General features: G+C 41.1%; 1 protein-coding gene across 4 annotated transcripts in view; it reads right to left on the bottom strand.

The window, feature by feature from the left end:
- Positions 1-21,717, bottom strand: part of TMCC3 (transmembrane and coiled-coil domain family 3) — a 143,332-nt gene that overhangs the window by 54,171 nt on the left and 67,444 nt on the right. The window lies entirely within an intron of this gene.

Below are 21,717 nucleotides of genomic sequence, written 5' to 3'. Positions count from 1 at the left end.
TCTGGTGTTGTTGGGAGAAATTAAACATGTGGTGTCAAATGTGTATTTCAAAGGCACAATGAGGAAGAAGGGGAAGGTCCCTTTGTCCACAATGCTAACATCTGTACTCTAAACAGCATACTGGGGCTTCTTATGAGAGACTTTTTAACATGCCCTCCAAATCTTTTTCCTAAAGCTTGTAGCAACCAGCCCCCAGGGAAAAGGTCTGCGTGATGGCAGACTGTCAGTGCCATTTCTAAGTCTGACAGCAAATGGGACAGAGCTGAGTGACGTCAGTCTTGCAGTTATCCGTGAGCACACTGTGACAGTTCTCAGTTTATCTGCCAAAGCATGAGCCTTTCACACCCACAGGAAAGGAGATACTCCGCTTCTCTGTACCCAGCACAAACTACCAAGGGATCACACTGAGACTTACAGATTGCATTGCCAAGCTGTGACGTTCATTCAGAAGATGTTGATAAACATTCAGATATCAAACTAAAATTTCAAATCAACTCCTCTCCTCCCCTGTCCTCTCCTCATTAAGAAATGTTTTATGTGCTTTCAGGATGTAACAGCCATGGATGCTCTGTGAGTACCCATTTTCTACACAGGAAAAAACTTCAGAACTAAGACTATCATTGTGTATTAGTGGGGTGCATTGATAGAGGGTGAAGGATAGAGAAGCACGTGAAAAATTCCAGTTGAGGGTAACAGAAGTTCTCCCTCTTCTTCCTTTCCCCTGCCTACTATCCTGTGTCCCTTGCTGTGTGATGAGAGGCAATTTCAAGCCCTCTTCCTCATTCTCATGCAGCCTAGGAAATTTCTACTATGTAACTCCTCATTGCTGCTGCTGAGTGACAGCAATAGTGCAAACAGTACCTACAGGTTGGTGGCAGTGTTTTGCATTTCAAATGCTGTGAATAAGAGCCACCTTTTTAGCAGACTTGAATGCCAGCTGTTCTGTATACCCAAGTACTTGCCTGGAACCCAGCTATTTACGTTAAAGATGACCCGTGTTGCAGAGGCAAGTACAGAATTCTCCCTCGGGCAATGTGAATGGTTGCTGCTTATCAGCGTACAAATTTTCTTCTGCCTCATAGTATGTGATTTGCGGCCCTTCTGGGAATAAGCGTATGAAGGCTGTCTGTCCCGAATCAGACACTTTGATAGTGCCATGAGGTATGCAGGACCAACAGCTGCAGCCTGTTGGTGCATAAACGTGTACCCCATTCCAAAACACAAATGTGAACTTGCATCCAAACCGTTCAGACTGCAGCCAGAAGACAGCCAGCCTGAATCTCCTATTACTGCATATCCTGGTGGTTACTTCAGTTTACCCCAAATTAAAACAAACAAGCCAAAACTTCAAACTAGACATAGCCCATGAGCACAAGAATTGCTCTCAGGATGTGCCACCTCTACCCACTGCTCAGAGAGGTGCACACAGCCCCCCTGAAGTGGCATGTAGCCGGGTAGCTGACATCTGAGCTCCTAAAGGCTCTGTAAGTCAATACACCACAACTTTCACCCTCCTGCTTTACCGCTGTAGCTTCACAGACATCCCAGCTCAGTTTGTGGCCGGTGGTTGCACAGAGAGATTGTAGATTGTGCTGGATAGGAACCTGTCAATTTTATTTGTCTGTGAAGTTCATTGCATGGCTCTGGCTCTGTATAAGTTACGTCACGCTAAATGTGTGACATCAATTATTTCCATATCAAGAGACAATGTCAAATGCAGGATTAGGACTTCTTTGCCAGTCAACCAGAAAACACAGATGGGTTATGAGAGGACAGAAAAATTAATGATTATGCAAGTAAGCCTACAGCTCTTCCTGGTGAGCATTGTTAGAATGTAGCCCTTTGGGTTTCACTGCAGTGACTCTACATCTACAGAGATGCAAGTTACAGGGACGTGAAGCTCAAGTTCCCTCACCACTATCAAAGTCGACCACCTACAACTCATCTAGCTGTGGTTCTGCTAAATCTAATTCAATGCAATATGAAAGCTTTCCTTTAAGACCAGGTGAACAGAGAAGTACGTTAAGTCAGTTATCTGGTGGGTTAACCAGGCATTAATAAAAGCCATTAGATAAATATGGTTAAGAGTCCATTCAAGATGAGCATAATAAAACCAGAAAGCTCCTTCCAGTTTCCTTCTCGCTCTGGCGGACCTAAACATATGACATTCAGCTCTGATTTGGGTGACAGGGACTTGAAAGATTAACATCAACTATGCAGAAAAGCCCAAATGCCACTATGTTTAATTGGCATAAATTTTCCAAGAGCCTGATTTTCACAACAAATATTTTAAAGGCAGCAAATTGCAAACAAAAAAACACAGCACAGCATAAACATTTGCATTATGCTAAGTAAATTTGTATCAACCATCATTTATAAGTATCCAGCAACACACTCATTTTACTCATCTAAATATAGTAATTTATCAAGGAGCTGGTTCTGGGTTGTTATTATTATGTATTACCAGATAATTCTACAGGATAGTTTTCACTGAATAAAGTATTTGCTGTATTTGTTTCTTGGTTGTATTGCTAACAGGTATTACCTTCATTTTACTTTCATTTTGTAATGCTTTTTATGGAAAAATCCAGGTCTATTGATTAAAGTTTTGCCAATTGCTTCAATATGCAAGGCCTTTATCGCATATTTCTGCATATTTCTGCATATTCCACAGCAAATTCACTCACTACTAATGTCCCAAAGATAAGGGCAGAGCTTCATAACTTCCCGCATGTAAGTATTCATTCTTAACAACATCAAACTGCAGCATCTGTATCCATACGTTCCTGCATCAGAATTATACAACTCTGAGTACTGGAATCATGATTTAGATTCGAATTTAGATTTGTGAGTTTAGACATGCAACTGGTTGACCACAGAGGCAAGTGATAAGATATAACATGATTCCTATTTTTAACTATCCTGGTGCTGTCAGATGCTTCAGAATAGTCTGTGAGAGAATACAGATTTTAAGTAGAAAAAATAAGTCCGAATTTTTAACATATACTCATCCTTTTGGGCCTTTTAAAATCCTAATTTCATAAGCTATTATTCATTACAAAATTTTTGGGACAATTTTTGAAAGATTAAAGTCTCCTGCTTTGTTCTTATACAACCAGTGAAATGTATGAGATATCATACAGTACAATTTTCTTATCCCTGGGACCTGAGTTTTAGCAGGAATATATAAGAATCAGCAATATATAAGTAGCAGCTTATTTTGCAATGTTTTTGGAAACTGTAGCAACACAAGGTAGAGTCCTAGCATTTCAGGGGAGTTTCCCCCTGAACGTCCACGAATGGACAATGTTACAGCATGAGATCACTAGAAAATGGAACAGTGGAGATACAACATTTGCCAATAAAAATTCCTATTCTGTTATATAGGAATATCATTTTCTGGAACAAGAGTAATACCTTTTTTTCCCAGCATAACTGTAACTGAGCTTTTCTTACTGAAGTTATATCCATGAAGGGTAGGATTTCTTTTTCTTTACCTTTTTAACCAACACGACAATGTTGATAAAGCATTTATATGTAAAGCAATCCTAAGGCAACAGAAGCGTAGAGAACCTCGGTGTCCACAGACGCCTGACAGCACTGCAGAAGACGCACTGCAGCAGCCGGCCAGCTCTGTGGCTGGAAGAAACCGAAACCCCTCTGCCCCTTCCAGTGCCCACCGTGTACTCAGCCCTGCCCATCACCAGCGAGCCTCAAGTGTCACTGAAAGACGAAGCTGTCCCTCTTCCTGCCTAAAAAAAACCAATTTTGGCAGCAGGGTTTGGGTCGGCAAGTAATTGCCTTTGCTCCAGCCCACTTCTTTTTTGTAACCACCTCAGGCCAACAATTTTACAGATGTCAGACAGATTTTTCAAGCCCAGGCATGACATTATCAACAAGAATCCCACAGGCACATGCTTACAAATCAAAACAGAGGGAAAAACTGTAATAATTACAGGCTTACTAGTGAAACTGTTCTTTTACAACATTCCCGTAAATCTATTTGTGTTTGTGTGTGTCTCTCACACATGTACACAGCCTAATAAACAATTTTACTTGAAGTATTATAAGGGGAGAAATTGAATGTTCCAGCTTTCCTATTCTGCTAATAAAGATTAATTATTACATACATGTATTGAAACACTTGTAATTAGGAGTCTCAGTAGAAAGCATTGGAGCAATATATAAACTCGAACAGCAACATAAAAACTCTAAGAGCAACATGGTATACATCGTAAGTAATTAAGAGCTCTAGGGCCCTAGCATATGAAAGTTATGACAAAATAACACAGCTGAGGAGAAGTTGTATTACCAAATCAAGACAAACCCCTCAGAAACAAGCAGCATTGCAAAGACATAGAATATGAACGGAAAGTGCCTACCTTGCAACCCACTCTTACGCTTACCAATTCCAATGATTTTCAGCATCTCAAGCACACAGGTCTGATACAATTACGAAACAATAGAGTATATTCTTCATTAACACTCACCAAAACCTTGTATTTCTTTCAATGAAAGGTGTTTTTCTAAACGATACATTTTCTCACGTTATTCTGTCTTTTAAAACAACGTATCACAAACCTTTCACTGTTTGAAAACTTAACAGGAAAAAGCTCCAGAGGTGGGGTTTTTTTTTCATTTTCATTTTTCACTTCACTTATTTTTCATTTCTGTCACAAGTTTTCATGAAAACAACCTACCATTTTCCGGCAGTTCTGTTTTGCGCCGCTGAAACCCTAGGCATGGTTTGAGGATTTGTTTAAGCTGGAAAGTCACAGTTCTGCCTTGGCTGGTAAGCAAAGTCGCTCCGGTCACATACCTGCAGCTCTGCTGTAACTGCACAGAGAGTAATAGCAAGCAGCTGCAAAAGGGTGCTCTCTATATATGCCTTTACTGCGTAGATAAAGAACGATCCCAGCTACAGGTGGGGCCTCCTGACAGCACAGTCACCGGCTGACTCCAGTGGCCTTGAAAATCCGGGCACAGGGAGGTATCAAAGGCCCCAGAGCCATAAACAGAAATGGCCAGTTACTGGTACTGGCCTGGAAGCAATCCACGTGAGCTACCCACAGGCAGTGACACAGGCAGAGGAGTGTTCATCCTATGTGTTTAAGCGGCAACAAAAACCACTGACTGCTTGGACACCACTGCTTCAGAGTTAGTATGTAGAACTGGTGACTGGTAGCCTGTAATGCTACATGTGTGTGTATTATCAGGGCAGAGAGATGTACCTTTAACACCTGTGTTTGGTCTGGTATCTTATCCTCGAGGCTGGGTTGTAATTTGGATGCAACAATGGTGAGCTGCTCAGAGAGCTGATCCAGGTGAAAATTACCTCTGCCAAAACAAAATAAACTATTAGATTGCAAAAATACATATGTATGAGTTTTATTAGCTCCCTCATCTGACTGGCTGCACAGCTCCTCAAGCCATGGTGTTGACTCAGGAAAGTGGGCAGGGAATCATGCCTGAGGGCAGAAGGCAGAACCCAGCAGAAGTCAGAAGAAAGGACTGAAGTTGATCATTCAATCGCATTCTTAGTTGCCAAGAGTTTAATTGTGTCGTAGCATGTTCGGTATGTTTGTGTCCAAAGGCTCTTAACATCAATATACGGCGGATCTTTATAAAGGTTAATTATCCTTGTAAAAGATATGGAGTAAGGATACAATCAAATGTTAAGCCATCTAACATTTATGGAAATCTGTAAAAGCATGTGGACTCCAAAATGAACTATTGAACCTTTAAAATGAACTATTTTCTCATTTTCTAACAGAACTTCAATAATAGTATGATTCAGGCAGGCCTTGGAAAAATAACAGCCAGCTTCACCCAAGCAAAAACCTAGTGGAAAGCTTCAGAGAGAACCTTCTGGTGAAGCTGAGATCAGCAATTACATCTGAGTATCATAATACCAGCTGTTGAAATTATGATGAGGGAAAGATGAAAACTAACAGGACTGCCTGAAGGACCAAGAGTAATGCAAATCTGGCATTAGAACATCTGTGGAGATAAAGCATCTGAGGTATGGCAAACAATTATCTGGTTTGCTACAAAAGGGAAAAAAATCTTTCTATGTAACGAAAATAAGTAACCCAGCAGGAATACGCTCTTGTCTTTTCTAAGAATGTGTCATCTCCAGGGCATGCTTCACTAAATCTGTATAAACTTTCCCCTTGCTACTGATAATGAAATTTCCTTTAGTTATCTGGACTTCATCTGGTCAGTCCCCAAAAACATAATGTATTTATTTTTCTAAGGTATCCAATATTAAGCAATAAGAGCCCATCAGTACACAACTCAGCTTTACTGATTCAGAAAAGTAGTAGATAAGCTCAACTAAATTAGCAGGGAATTCTTGCATTCCTCTGTAGTGAATGGAGACAGGCAGCAGAATAAACATTTAAAAGTTAAACAATGTCCCTAAGCATTTAAATAGCTTAAAGTAAATCCTGTTTTTAAAATGAGAACAAAAACAAACGTTAACTGCTCTCAGCAAGACATCTTCAGCCCATCTATCAAAATCATACAGCGATTTTAAACCAGAAGAGATTAACAGACCCCAAATCAGCAGGTTTTCCCCCCACAAGGTCTGTTTTCTATTTATGGACAACTTTTTATCTTCTCTTTGCATGCACAGAGCTAAACTCCCTGCAATTTGTTTGCATTGCGACAAACCTCTTTCTGACTTGATTCCCCCCAAAACTTCTTGACATAGACCTCTTGTTTCCTTTTGTAACTTCTAGATCTATGCACATACAAATGTGCATTGCTAAACACATGCACATGAGCTTTTCGCCCTCCCCTAGTTTTCTAATATTCCTCAGCAGCTGTGAATGACACTTCCAGCAAGCGAATTGCTACTATTTTCAACATGTTTTCATAGTGCCCTGTAATCTCAGAAATAAGAAAAACCTAGACAGAAAACTTTGAGGCTAAAAATATACTGCTCAAGCTACCTTCTCTTTGTTCATTAGGTATTCTACAGACATGCATATGTATAAACACGCATTATTAATTTATGCCTCCCCAGTGCTTACAGTATTTTAGAGGCAGAGCAAGCAGTTTCCACGTGGCACTGCGCGGTGTGTAAGGGGAACACACATCTCATGCCTTCTAGACTTCACTCCGCCAAAAGCCTGAGCACTTGTCAGCTGGGCACTGTGTTGGATGGACAGTAAATAGTAAAACAGGGCAGTGGGAGGAAAGTTAACAGTTTCTTTGAAAAAGGATGTACCAGTCTTGGTACATTTTTACCCCAAGAAAAAAAAAAATAAGTGGACTTGTTCTGCATGTTACAGGTTGATTAGAGGGGTTTCTGAGCTGATTTTTAGTAATTAATTCTTGCAACAGATTTTTAAAATGTCATGAAATTGGGACAAACCTTCTGACTTCTGTGAACATTACCAATTTTCAACAGCTAAGGACCCTCCCGAATCTCTTCTGTTATTGCCAATAGGTTTTAGTTCAATAAATTGTAGACAGCCATTAATGAAGAGAAAAAAATCAGTCCTGTAATTGGAATGAGCAAGTTCTCATGTTCTGCAGAACCATTCAAATAAAATGCAGCATCAGTGTCTGTAGTTTACTACAGTCCTCCTGTAGGTGTGCAATAAAATCTTGCTTTCCGCCACTAGTAAATTTAAAATTCTTTCCACCACAAATTCTGTGGCACTTGGATGCCTTTGAATGTCGGATATGGAGCCCTCAGTCACACTTGTGTGTGTCTAGCTATTTTAAGCTAGAATTTATATACATAAATACATATATTTAGACACATATATACATATATATATATATAAAAGAAAGAATATGGAATAGCATAATTTCTTGAATCAGAAGTATGAGAAGTTGTATGAAAACTTGCAGTTTTAACACTGAGCAGCTGCAGTGTTTTCTTATTAACAGGTGGGCTGCAAGCTCACCGGAGCACTTCCGCCAGGACAGCGTCTCACGAGAAGGGAAGAAATACATAATTAGTTCTAGCTGGCTTTTCCTAATTCCATTTACTAGGATTTAATTGAATGAGTCATAAAAGACATATACATGATGACAGTTTGTTCCCCGTAAGAAATTTCAGAAGTATGTATCTAGGTTTCTGAATGTATGTTACCTCTCCGATTCAAATCTAATGATAGTAATTAAACTGATTTTGATCATCAAGGATTTGATCAGCATATAGTGCTGCTGCTTAGACAAACGGGGATTCCTACACCAGACATCACAATTTAGTTAGACCTTGTAGATCATGCTGTCAGTACTGGTCAGCATCAGTCTCTGGAGCAGCTGTGGCAGAATTTACCACGTAGGTGAGATACCTGCTGCAATGGATACCCAGGACTAATTCTTTGGACTTTGAATTTCACATAGTTTTGCAAAGACACTGATGTATTTATGCAAGTCCTTTGAAGAATATGCTGACCTTGTCAGATAATGTGGCACCTGAGAGAGAACATGGAAACTATTTTTGAGATTTTAGAAATGCGCACATACAAGTTACTGACTTAATTTATGGCCCATGGCTCTTCTGTAAGGTTATTTCAAAGGCACACTGATATTTTACCGAATTATCCATCACTCAGGGCTATAGTACATGCATCATTTACTAAAACTTAACTTTCCCTGGATAATCTAATTGGTCTTTTCACTTTGTTTTTAATCTGTCTTTCCTTAAAAGAGATCTAGAGAGTATCAAGGTGAGGTGCTAACAAAAGAACAGAAGAAAACCCAGAGTTAACTTTCAGAAATGGCCACAGCACTAACGCTGCTAAACAGGGAGTTTGAAAGGCCTCCTGCTGCAACCTTTCATTAATATTCAACCTTGATCTTTCTGCATCCTTTGATTTTGTGGCTTACTTGAAAGACTTGATACATACAGGGATCTTGCAAATATCAGTCTGAAGGATATTTATATATATATATATAAATTGTTTATAGCAGTTGTGCTTTAATATAACACAAACAAGTATACCTAAGTGATACTGTTAAGCAAATCAGATGACACTGTTCCCAGAACAGAACCTCTTGAGCTCTCTATGCGTCAGGGGTATTGTCATGAGCAAAGAATGAATTTCACCTCTCAGACAGTTTCCAACCAATCTCATTTCTGTCAGTCTCTCTGAAAGATGGAAGACAGTGGATGGATGTGTTAGATGAATTTGAAATAAATCATAAGGAAGATAGATGTTGTTAACTGGGTCTCTTCTGCGGAAGGCTGATGCCTCAGCTGTGTACTGATGGAAATCCTTGTCAGCACAGATGGTTTGTTTTGACCATGTTATGCCATTTAAATGTTATAATAACAGAAATTGGGTTATTTTGCAGCAGCAGCCAGTTTTCAAGGGAAGTTAAAAGCACATGGGCACTGAGAAAGTTGTAACTGATACTAAGCACAGCAACAAAGCTTAGCAATCTGCTGCGTAGGTGATACTGCAGGACACATGAAAGCTTGCCTGAAACAATCCACCACATCTGTTGGCACGCTGTAATCCAGTGGTACTATGTTTTAAATTTGCCCTGAGGTAAGAAAACTCGATGTAAAAATCTCCTTGTATTTGTCAACATTCATCTTCAAATGTATCACGATAACTGGAAGCCTAAAAAAAAATAAAACCAGTGTGCACGGCACACATTTTAGCCCCAGCTCCAGCAAAAACAGTGTTTTCTTGTCCCAGGCAGAGGACAGCGAGCACTTTCTTTCAGTCCTACATTGCTTCATTTGCTGTGGAGTTACACATCTGATCCTTCCTCCAGCAAGAGCAGAGGAGGAGGGGGCTGGCGTGGCAGATGTCACCCACCGTGTCCTCGAGGAGCTGACGTGCAGGCACGCGTCCTGCTCCATCCACTCATGGGGTGGATGGAAACTCTGCCAAGACATATTGTTGCCTCTGCTGAGATGATATGGTAAATTCTTAAGCTATTTTTTTCTGTTAAAATCTGCCTGTGGCCTTATTTACTAATGCCAGTTACCCTGGATAAATGCCCAGCAAGGACTGAGTTGCAGCAGTTCATCTGGGGAGGAAAAGAGGGGGGCCATCGGTAGCTCCGTCATTCTGTTGCTATGTTCTTCAAATATTTTTCAGATGTTACACTGCTTGTACAGGACCCCGAGGACTGTCATGGGAAGTTACTGGGGCACATACAATTTTGTAAACCTTCTCCAGGCGCATTTTTACAAAATGGAGACAGGCATGGGGACGGGGGAACTGGCTCAGCAGCTGAGGCTTACTGGGAGGCCTTTACACAAGAAGCAGAGGTGAATCCTACATAAGAAGCTGACTGACAAAATAGGAGAGCACATGGTACTCGGCATCTGCTCTTGTGCAGGATGGAACAAGAATGGAAGAAGGTACCTAAAACACTTCGACAAAACTTTCCTGCTTCATGGGCAGCCTCCCAAAACAGCTGCTACCTTCGCCTTCATCTGTGCTTCCCAAGAATGAAAATAAAATGCATAGCAACAGGAAAGGAAATCTGCAGTAACCTTTCAAATCCCCAGGAGCAGGAGTATGCACGAACACTTTATTATGCCTTAAAATTTGTATGTAACTTGAAATGTCTGTGTAGCCTGCAATGGGTCATTTACCTCACAAATATCTCGAATCCCTTTAAAGCTGAAGACATTAATGAAACTGTGAACTAGAAAACCATTTCTATTGATTTTTGTTTCCCTTGTCTGCTGTCACTGTAAACATGCTTCTCATTCAAAAGACTTATTTTTAACCCATGCGTTGCACCATCATCTGGCTGTACAGGGAGCAGAAAGTGATAGGACATGGAATAGCGCAGGGGAGGAAGCAGCAGTCTGGGAAAAGCAAGGGAGGAGACTGAGAAAACTGGAGCAGTGGCTATATGCTTGCATTTTTCAGAGCAACAAGCATGTTGGGGTTTTTAATACACCATCCTCCCCGCTTTAAGTTCCCCGGGGAAGACAGTGACTGCTGCGAGGAGCCGGTGAGACATGGCAGCACCACCTGGCACACGCAGCACGGGAGCGTGCAGCAACACCAAGCGCGACGTCTCGTTGACCTGCAAAGTCCCCAGATTCTTCGGGGGGGGGATGCAGTGGGCTGTGCAAGTCCCACGCCGGCCAACGGAGGGTTAGGGCGGGTTAGAGGGTCCGGTAGCCACATGCCGTCGTACTGGGAGGAGGTGTCAGGTAGGGAGAGGGGAGCTAAATGGCTGGGTGAGGGGCCCGGAGGACTGCACCATCCCTCCCGACAGATGTAACGTCATCCCCTGATGCTTCCCTTTGGTAACCTGGAGCAAGGCAAAAGACGGATGTTCATCACAGAGAGAGCGGGAGGCAATACCTCCAGGTGGGCTTTTCTCCAGTCCTGTTACCACCACAGCCCAGGATGGACCATCTCTCCAAGGGCTGTTGCAAGACAGGACAATGGTGAGTTGGAAAACGGCAGCGTAGGAAACACAGAAGTCTGTAACTTGCCGGAAGATGTTTTGATATCCCGTATGAACCCTGTAGCTTATGCACAGGATCTGCCCATGTTGTAAAACCGAGAAGCTGCAATGTATTTTCAGAACATTACTGCTGGTCTGTAAACCATTTACCTATACTGCCTGGCACAATTATCACAGGTTGGGTGGCCCCCAGGTTCCTCAGCAGTTAAGCAACCTGCGTAATCAAGTCAAGCTTTAAATTCTCTCACGATCTTCTTAAAACATCTTATTAAAAATCCCACAAAAACACAGCACAGACTGGAAGCATGCTCATACACACAAAAAAGTCAACTTCAGCATTACCCAGAAATTCTTTGCCCAGCATTTATACAAGGACAGCAAAGGCAGTATTTCTAAGCCTCTCCCTTTTTTATGATCATTATACAATAAGATAATTCAGTTCAGCTGAGGTCATCAGTCTTTAACTGAGTTCCCAGCCCTGACAACAGAAACATGTATCTATCTGATCTTCAGTTCACAGAAACGTTTTTAACCTTGTTTCCACCTACCACTAGTGTTACAAAATTCCTCTAAGGTGTGTTGGCTGCTTGTTTTTCTTAACCTTTGGAGGCTGTAACACCGTTCCTTCACAAAGCTGAACTCCAAGACTGCGAAGAAGGCAGGCATGCGACACAAGGTAGTTCAAATAATTTAGGATCAATAATTAAATACAAGACTTAGACACACCAGTTGCGAGCTTAGTCTTAGCTATATTTTTCCTGATATTTGACTGCTGAATTCCACTACCATAAATGTTTTCTTAAAGGCCTGGACTATTTGAAGCTGCAGAGCAAAAAGAATTGAAAAAAAAAGGGATAGAATACGTCAAGGAGAACAACATGCTAACCTTCTAGGACAACAAGTCTAGTCAGGTATAGTGAATCACAGAGAGAAAAATCACAGCCGTGCTTGAAACCACCATCACGGACTTTCCTTTACAAGCATCTGGGTAACAACAGATCTACTAGGATGACTAATACCAATAAATCAGCACAGTAAAGTAGGTCACAGTCACCACCTCACCTGCTGCTCCCAAAGTCACAACAGGCTTCCTCTCTTTTGCTTTGATTTCACGTGTTAGTTTGGCACTTGCAATTATTTCATTATTTCAAATAACTCTCCAACATTTTACATGGAGTTTATTTCTCCAACTTGTTCATTTTAGTCAGTGGATTCAGGTGCACAACAAACGGTCCCTGGTTTTACACTGATAAGCAGAAGAGCCTTAATTAAAATGCCAGTTAAAATGGTAGCACAATTACAGGGACAATTTTCTCCAAGCAATGGGCATTCACAGCTGAAGGTAATGATTAAATTTCTGCAGAAAAACGTTCTTTATTTTGAACTACTATCAGCCAGCAAAGTACTTGGAATGCATAAATTAGACTCCCCCAGAAAATAATATTCTGGACAAACAATTATTCTAGTGGCAACTAGAATTCTGAGTGGATGTGTCGCTTCCCCATTTTGTGGAATTTAATAAAAATGCCACCACAGACAATGGGCCATAAATAGAACTTAGATTTTTCTATTCAGTTAGTATTGCTTCATCTAATGCAAACTATTTGTGTCAAAGTAAGATCTTAATTTTTAGTAGGCATTTAAATAACCTACCAAGTAATAATGATGCAGAAGAAATACTGATATAGACTGTAAATTAAGAACTGTTTCTTACTTTGTACCTGTGCAGTTGTTTGCAATACTTCTGTAATCCTAGTTGGTCTTCAACCACTGCCATGATAAATCCAGTGCATCATAGTGCGATGACCAACTGAATTAGTAACTTCTGACACTTTAGCTGTGTTCCTACTCAAAAAGCACTTTGTGAAAGGCATCGTGCAACCCCCTGAATGCAGTGTAAAGAGCTGATGTGTGGCTCTGAGGCCGGCAGACCTGGAGCCAGCCACACTCCCAGAGTATTTTGTAGCAGTCCCGGGTGACAGCAGCCCACGTGTGAGATGTCTGAGGTCTGTCCTGAGCGTAGCTGAAACCCAGAGCGCACCAGCCAGCCCATCAACTGGTAACCCTGACAAGGTCCCTTGTGCTGCTGCTCATGCTCACGGCAGACCTTCTCCCTCGGCTGCCCTCAAAGCTGCACAGGTACCGCTACGCTCCCCAGGTCCTGATGTTACCCATCGGCACCATGAGTTCATCTTGAAAGAGCGACCGCATTGGGCTTCATCCATGGACAGTGTTATTTTTTTTATTTTGGGTACACACAATCTTTTATCTTTTCAGTTCAGTGAGATAATTCTGTAATTTGTAGCTCTATTATTGTAGCTTTTTGTACTGTGCATTAAAATAATGCTAGTGATAAAAATATCACACTTCCCTCAATGCTGTCATTAAAAACCCATGTCAGCACTCACTGGTTGAAAATGAATAAACAAATGGGTAGATAGATCGGTAAACATTGAAACAAAATTTCTCAAGCCATCCATGAATTTGCCTAAGCCAGACAGTGCCCGGCAGCGTGGAGAAACTGGCACTTAGATTTGTAGTCAGACATTAGGGACCACACTGCCCTGGCCTTCAGCATCAGTAAAGCAGCTTATTGAATTGGAACTGCAGAAAGCTAACTTGAAAATTAACTTGATGGTAACCTACTAATTAAAAAAACCACAATGGCGTGTGGCTACAGCTTCCATACGATTGCCACCTACAGGCATTCTTCTCTTCCTTCATTGCAAAAAAATAATGCAGTGAAACATGCTGTCTTGGCACTACACTCCAATAAATTCAATCGTTACCATGTAATTCACTGAAGATGTAGCATCATCAGCTCTCTGGGTACAAGCTACAACTGAACATCTACTGTAAGATTCAGTAAACTGCTACTCACTTGAATGAAGAAAAACGTTAAAAAATTCAGTGGCAGAAAGGCTAAAAATATAAATTCTGTTTAGTCAGACAAAAAAAGACCTGCTTTGTATGATCAGACACTATCTTAGTAGTTAGATAGTTTCTGCAAACAGGAAAGACCTGTAGAGGACATGCTCGACGGTACACCCCAGGCAGAGAAGCACGCCCGTGTTCAGGTTCATCTGGGGCAGCAAAAATCCTACAGCCGAAGGTAGCTTGGGTCTCTGCTGAATGAGAAATTAGCGGGTTTGGTAACCCCAAGCTGCAGGTGAGAACACAACGTGCATGGCAAGGATGCGGTTGTCTGCTGCCTTGTCTAAGAGGGGGAGCAATAGCCTTCGTCTTTTTAAGGTAATGTACGCTTGGGCAGTGCAGAGTGCCTTCTGAGCAACCTCTCTACACTTGCAACTTTTTTCTCTTTATTTGGAAATATACTCTTTTTTTTTTTTAAGAAAAAGGTAATTTAATCATAATTTTTAGTGGTGACTACCACACTTGTTGCTCAGATTGATCATCGTCTACGAATAAGTCAATCGCAAATGTTTCCAAATGAAGTACTTAAGCTTATTTGAATTCCTATTTTAGTTACTCGCACTGTAATTTCCAGATATGCTCAGTATCTGCAAATATCACTGGAAAATAAAAGAAGCTGTAAGCACTAGCCATTTTGAGAAAAGCTGAAGAAACCAAAATATTAGCAAAGTAGTATAGTCAGAATAATAAAATAAGCTGCTTTTGGCACATTTTGGTCCTACCAAGCGCAGTACTGAAAAGTGTTGAGAGCACTGAGACACCAGGGCATGTGAGGATGGGTATGGGAACTGGTACACAAGATCCTGAAAAACTAAATAATAAAATAGTCTTAATTAAAAAAAGTTTTTTACTGAAAACAAGGATCTGATTTCATGAGTGTTTCCCAGTGTTACACAGATGGATGGGTGCAAGTACTGACTGAGAGATAAGTGCTGCTGTCTGGAAAGGTGAATACTCAGTACAGCCACAGATTCATCTTCACCATTGGTGCCCCACACCATATTAATAGTCTATATATTCACAACATTACCGGCAGAGCTAAATCACTGTGACTAATACTTCAGCTACAGCTGAGGCTTGTAATTATTTCAGAGTCAGAAAGCCACAATATATCCACTCTGAAAACAAAATTATTTAGCATATGCATGTATACAGAATACAAATGATGTTGATATATCTTGGTCCTTCATTATTAATGGATCATTTCAATCTAAATGCAGATATTTCTTTTGGCATGCCTTTTGCCGTGTTTATGTGCAGAAAAAATTATGAGCCGATAAATGAAACACAACCACCACTTAAATACCACGTACCAGATAAACCCAAATGGATGTGAAGCTCCACTGCAATAAGGTACAAAATAGGTGTATGTATATCACTACCCCAGACATCTCCAAAAGCCTATCTATTCCGGAGAAGCAGGTTCACACTATATAAAGAGAAATTACAGAAATTTCCTGCTAGAAGTACGTGATTTTCAATGTTCTACTTTTAAAGTAAATGGCCAAGTTTGAACTTTACCAGGCTCAGGCCCCTTTACTAGATTTCAAAGAGGTAGTGAAAAAACTATTTCCTTTTCCTCATTTTCTCACACTTCCATTCAACAACATTTTGTGCATAATTGAGTTCTAGCTGTGTCTCCTCTTTGTATGGGGTCTTTCTACAGCAAAACAAAAACCAGGCTGTTTTTCAGCTGTAGAATTAGGGGGAAAAAACCCCAACAGGAAAAAATGATATATGCAAGCATCATCCCTGAAGCGATTACCTCTGTTTTTGTAATTAACCACATTTCAACCTGACGATACCTAATTAATCAGAAATTTCAACTGAGTGGCCAGGAAACGTCTCAGAGCACAAAACATACGGCCTTTGAACAGACATCAGCAGCGCGAAAAGCACCCGTCTGCAATCAGAAGATGCTCACAAACCACTGCAAATCTCACAGCTGGGACAGTGGCCCAGCTGAAGAGGGAGCAGCATTACAGCCAAAAGAGCTATCAGCCAGTTTATCCCTAGAAAATAACACCCATTTGAGAAATGACGGTACATCTTTCTGAACAGGTAGGAAGCCGCTGACCCAGACACCCGCTGTGCGTTAGGAGAGATGCGTTTGCATCCTCCGCACCGCACGAGAGGGACCACGCGACCGGCAGGAGCAGGGGAGAGCAGGGCTGGGAGCTGATGGCTACGCTGACAGTGCTCTGAGGTTTGGTAGCTCTGAGAAGACAGCATGGACAATCAGAAAAGGCCCGGTGTTTCAAAAAGAAGTGAAAAAGACCTTTTGACGTGCCCTCTTGGAGGCCAAGCAAGAAGCTGGGACTTGCATCCAAGGACTGTAAGGTTCTCCCACGCAGGACCTGACAAAGATTAGTTGTGGCTTTGGTATTAATACACATATGAGAAACAACTGATGTATCTTCACATGCTGAATAATCCAAGCAAATAAAACCACATTGTTCAAGCCCTAATGTCTCCAATGGTGTTTAGAGGCTTATGCTAGTACTGTGACTCTTTTTGGTCTCGTACTTAGGAGATTCTGGTGTTTTATTCTAAGAGAAGGAACAAGACCTTTTACAAAGCACTAATGTATTCTTAAACACACTAGGAAAACCCTGATTTCACTAAACTAAGCGAGAGCTTTGCCTCTGACTTAAGTTACACTTTCACCCATCTTACCCGGTACTGTAGTAAGGATGTTTCTTATCTTTTACGCAGACAAAATCTTACCAACGTGGCCTATGTCAACATGAAAGGAAAGCAGAAGTGCTGCTAAAATTTACTCTAAAATGTAACAGTTTCACTTCCACGTTTGGCCAAAAATGTAAAACATTTAACATTTAAAATAAAACCCTCTTAATTATAAACGTGAACAAGAAACAGTACATTCGCTTGGAGTACGCGCTTTTTTTTGATCAAGAATATTTTTTGCAGATAGTGTCCGAGTTGTATGAATTTTTAAATGGAATTACAGTATTTTTGGTAAAACACTGTAAAGTCTAAGTGATTCAGGAGCTTCAGTCCTACCATCAAAATAACTTAAGAATTTAAGGGCTGGAGTCTTAAAAATACTCAAGTACAAAACTCTCTCGGAGTTGATCTGTTTAATGCAAAGGGAATTAAAGCTCTGACTCATTAGTAGATATAGATGAGCTTAGGAAAGCTTAGAAGAATTTTCTGTCCCAACAATCTGCCCATTTTAGATGTCTCCCTCCCTCCTCACAGGACCAGCTCAGCTCCTGGTGAAGTAGACGCTGTATCACTCTGGCATATTAGCATAAACTGGCATCAATTTTGGTCTTTCCCAGTGCATCCAGCTATGATTTAAGCAGATCTGCAACTGCTGTATGATTAGCTGAGCAATCCCAGCAGCAGGGGCAGAAATCTTTGGAGAAGAGCAGAGTGAAAAGCTCGGGACCAGAATTGCTGCAGCAGACTTAGCATAAGCTGTCCCTATTTGTGAGCCAAAATCTTTGAGCACTCAAATAGGAAACTGAGTTCAACTGCAGTCAACAGACTCTCTGTAGTATCTCTGTCTTTTTTTAAAGATGAGAATTAGGAACAGCTGAAAAAAAAGTTATCTGTATCTTGTTGGCAAATGCAGACATGACCTGTACTTTTAATTCACCGTTGTTCGTTTTATAGCAGGTCATTATTCTCATTAATTGCTAAGCTGCTGGCAGATTCCTTGACATTTTGGATGAAAGATCAATCTGGATTTAATAAAGTGATCAAAAGGAAAGAGGTTATAATTCTTTTACTTAAAAGCCTGCCAAACCAATGGCATTGTGCAGACTGACATCATGATAGGCAGTAGCTTATTGATACAGCAGTCCATTTTTTAATCAGGGTGACATAATACAGCTGCTGTCTGGCATGATATATACTTACATCACATGCACATGGCCAAATTTTACTGCAAATTCAACACAGTGTCCTTTCCTGATTCCTCCTAGTTAGAAGTTCAAGGTGGGCAAGGTAGGCAGGAAGGGGTGAGAGGATTTACACAGATATGTTTTCATCTGTGAACACAGAAGTTCTTTTGTTGGATTTACATGTACATCCAGCAGGACTAACTACAATACAAGGATGTTTAGGTTCAGGGGGTTCTAGCTTTCCATTCATCATCATTCAGAACTACTAAGAAATCCGACGAGCATCAGATCTGAACATACAGGTTTTTAACTTTTTGTTTTCCAATAATCGTGAAGTTTTCTTTCACTCTCCCTCTCGCTCTCCGACATGTGCACCATTCCCGCTTCCACATTAATACAAACTTCACACCACTAAATAAACAACACACTTAGCTTCAGGCACATCTGATTGATTCCTTTTTATTTTCCTGGCCCACCCCCAATTCAGATGGCGCAGCAAGCATGCTCCTTTCTGTAGCCTGGAGGACAAGAGCTCCCTTGGATGGGGCTAGTCCCGTGGCCCCTACCTTTGCTTTGCTGGCCCTGACAGAGCAGGTACTCGTTTCCAGCGGCGCTCACTAGGAACAGCCTTTGACCTGAGAGCAGAGCAAGGGGCTCAGACACATGCCTCCAGCTCTGGAATGAGACACACTAACTGGTAAGTTTTAGACTGACTAAGTGCAATTAGCTTTTTCAAGCGATGATTATTTTTTTTTTACAGGTGATTTATCTTGGAGAAATTAAAACAAACCTTGTTTACTCTAAAACATACATCCCATGGCAGAAACACCAGACAGCAGACACTCAGGCTGAACTGAAGAAAAAAAACTGGCAGAAGGATGAAAGAAATGATGACAATCTGCTCTGTGCCGAGCTTTGGGCAGGGCAAGTTGGGGAAAGGGCTGTGCTGCTTTTGCAATTGACTGGAGTATGCTGTTAACTCAGTATAAAGCCCAATGAGTAAATAGAAAGGATGATTTCAAAGAGCTCTAGGTCAAGCCTCTGCTGTCTTGCTTAGAAGGCAAGTTCAGCCACAACACCTGAAAGGGTATAAATGAGAATACGCCATCCACCTGGAGCAGGAATCAAGCTCGTAGAGATGGGATTTCAGCACAGCGTAACAAACGCTGAAACAAGTAAGTATGTGCAAGGAGGAGGAAATGGGAAACTGCCTAAAACTGCTTCCAGGATAACGCGTTCCCCCTGTGACCCCTCGAAAAGTGAACTTTTGCTGAACCAAGTAACTGGATTCCACCAGGCTGCAGAAGTATCATCAATCACATGTTGCTGTGAGTAATTGAGTATTTCTAGAAAATGAAATTTAAAAGTAAACACGGTAGAGCTATAGATTCTAAAGCCTAATGACAATCACGCTGGAGTATATTGAATATTTTAAAATTTGGGAACTGAAAAGGATTCTGTGGAAAAGTCTTCTAAAATTGTACATTTGACGGTAGCAGCAAGATGCATTAGGAAGCAGTAAGGCATGAAATTGCCTCATAAAGGAAATCACTTTTGTGAAACACAGTAATAAACATCACAGTGAAATTCAAGATAACGATCGGCATTTTTGTGCTACTTTCCACAGCCTGCTCTGACACTTGTTCTGAGCAAATGAATAAGGAACTTGTCTCCAGTCAGTGAAACCAAGAAGAAAGAAAATCCTGTGTTATCGTATTTCATTGTGTCTTGGTATATACAGAGATGAAGCACGTGCCATTTTGGGGTATATCTGAACTGACAAAGCAGATACCTTCTTCAGAGAAAGGCTCTCTGCGGCTTTGTGATACCTGCAATGGGTGAGCTACCACCCAGCAGTCAATCTATCATGTCCCTTTTTTACCAGTCTAAAAAGCTTCCTGCTGAGTGTGGCATATACTGATTTTTTTAACCTGCACCCCTACTTATTGAGTAGGGTTCTCAACCTTCGACTGCTTGAAATGGAACAATTTCTCCGTTAAACAAAATGGGGATTTAACGTGTTAACTGCATGCAGAGGTTTTCAGGACGAAGTCTAGGAACATCTGAGCTACTGAGTCAGATGAGATTGAACTCAGTTCACTGTCAAGAGCTAATAAGTGGATTAGATGAGAGCAAATGGCAAGTTACACACAGTTATGGCTGCAAAAATTATTCTCTATGTACAGGTTAGAATAAAAGCTTGATTTGGTTTCATTTGGGACAGTGGTGTTTTAATGGCTGGAAGTACAGTTAAATAATGCTAATTAGCCATTAACAAGCACTCTACACCTGCAAAGAGCTCTTCAATAGTTAGATACAGTGAGTTATTCTACACAATATCCTTGTGTTCTATGCATTAGTCTCATTTTTTAGTAATGGAAATTGACGTCTTTAGATGAGACACCCCAAATTACAGACGATTATCTTATTTGCAGATGGCTTACCAATAGGCATGTGATGAGTCAATGACAAAATTCAGCTGCAAGTCTTTGAGTCTGTGACTTGGGCTCTTGTCTGGTAAAAACAAAGAGATTGGGAAAGGCAGAAATAAACAGACCAATACATTTTAGCTGATTTGCAGAAGGCTGGAGACTTCCCACAAGTCTCCAAAGCAGTCTTTTGCAAACAGTGCACTGGTAAGGCTCCTCACTCGTGTCAAAACTCCCACAGGAACAAAGGGGTTTCCTTCACCTGAACTGCTGCAGAAAAGGCAAATATAGATGCAAATCTGTGGGGAGCTGAAAGATTACCTCAACCAGTCCTATCTGATCCACTCTTCAGCCAAATGGCTGCCACCGTGGGTCCCACAGCAGCTAAACTTGCCTTCAGCCTCTTCTAGGTTGTTTCCTCAGGCATCGCAAACGCACGGGCCCACTCGCCATCTCCAGCTACTTTTGTCCCATACGCCTGGGGGTTGCCGGTACACGAGGAAGACTTGCCACCTGAGCTGCCCAGCGTCACCTGCGAAAGAAGGCTCTGAGCATACCTAAAGCACCTGTCTAGCTTAGATCACCATGGCACACTTAGACGTAAGTTATTCTAGTCCTAAGTGGAATCTGCTTTGCTAAAACATCTGTTCTCATCAACTTACCAACTGCCTGGATTCTTTAAATTAGGTGCAGGGACAAAGAGGAACAGTGTCCTTCACCTGAACATAGTATCTCAGTTTTTCCCAAGGTCTTCACTTGATGAAGACCATAGATGAGCACTTGCCATTCTAGCAAAATAACCAGCCTCAGGAAGGGTTGGCTTGCACTCTGCATGAACAAATCAAACACACAAGGAGAAATAGCTAATTATCATCCCATTTTTTTTTCCAAGAAAAAAACCAGTTACACAAATGTCATTGGTTATACCTAATTTTAAGCAAAACTTAGAGAATACAGATTTTGCTAACTAAAGCTCAGAAAAGGCAAAGACCTGACTTATAACAAGTGCATCTGGGAATGCAGAATGCTAGTTCATTCAAGACAGTTTGACATACCTAAAAATAATC

This window comes from Aquila chrysaetos, chromosome 26, assembly GCF_900496995.4.
Source record: "Aquila chrysaetos chrysaetos chromosome 26, bAquChr1.4, whole genome shotgun sequence".
NCBI lineage: Eukaryota > Metazoa > Chordata > Aves > Accipitriformes > Accipitridae > Aquila > Aquila chrysaetos.
The sequence above is the reverse complement of the archived record's forward strand: the minus strand, read 5'-3'. Positions and strand labels throughout refer to the sequence as shown.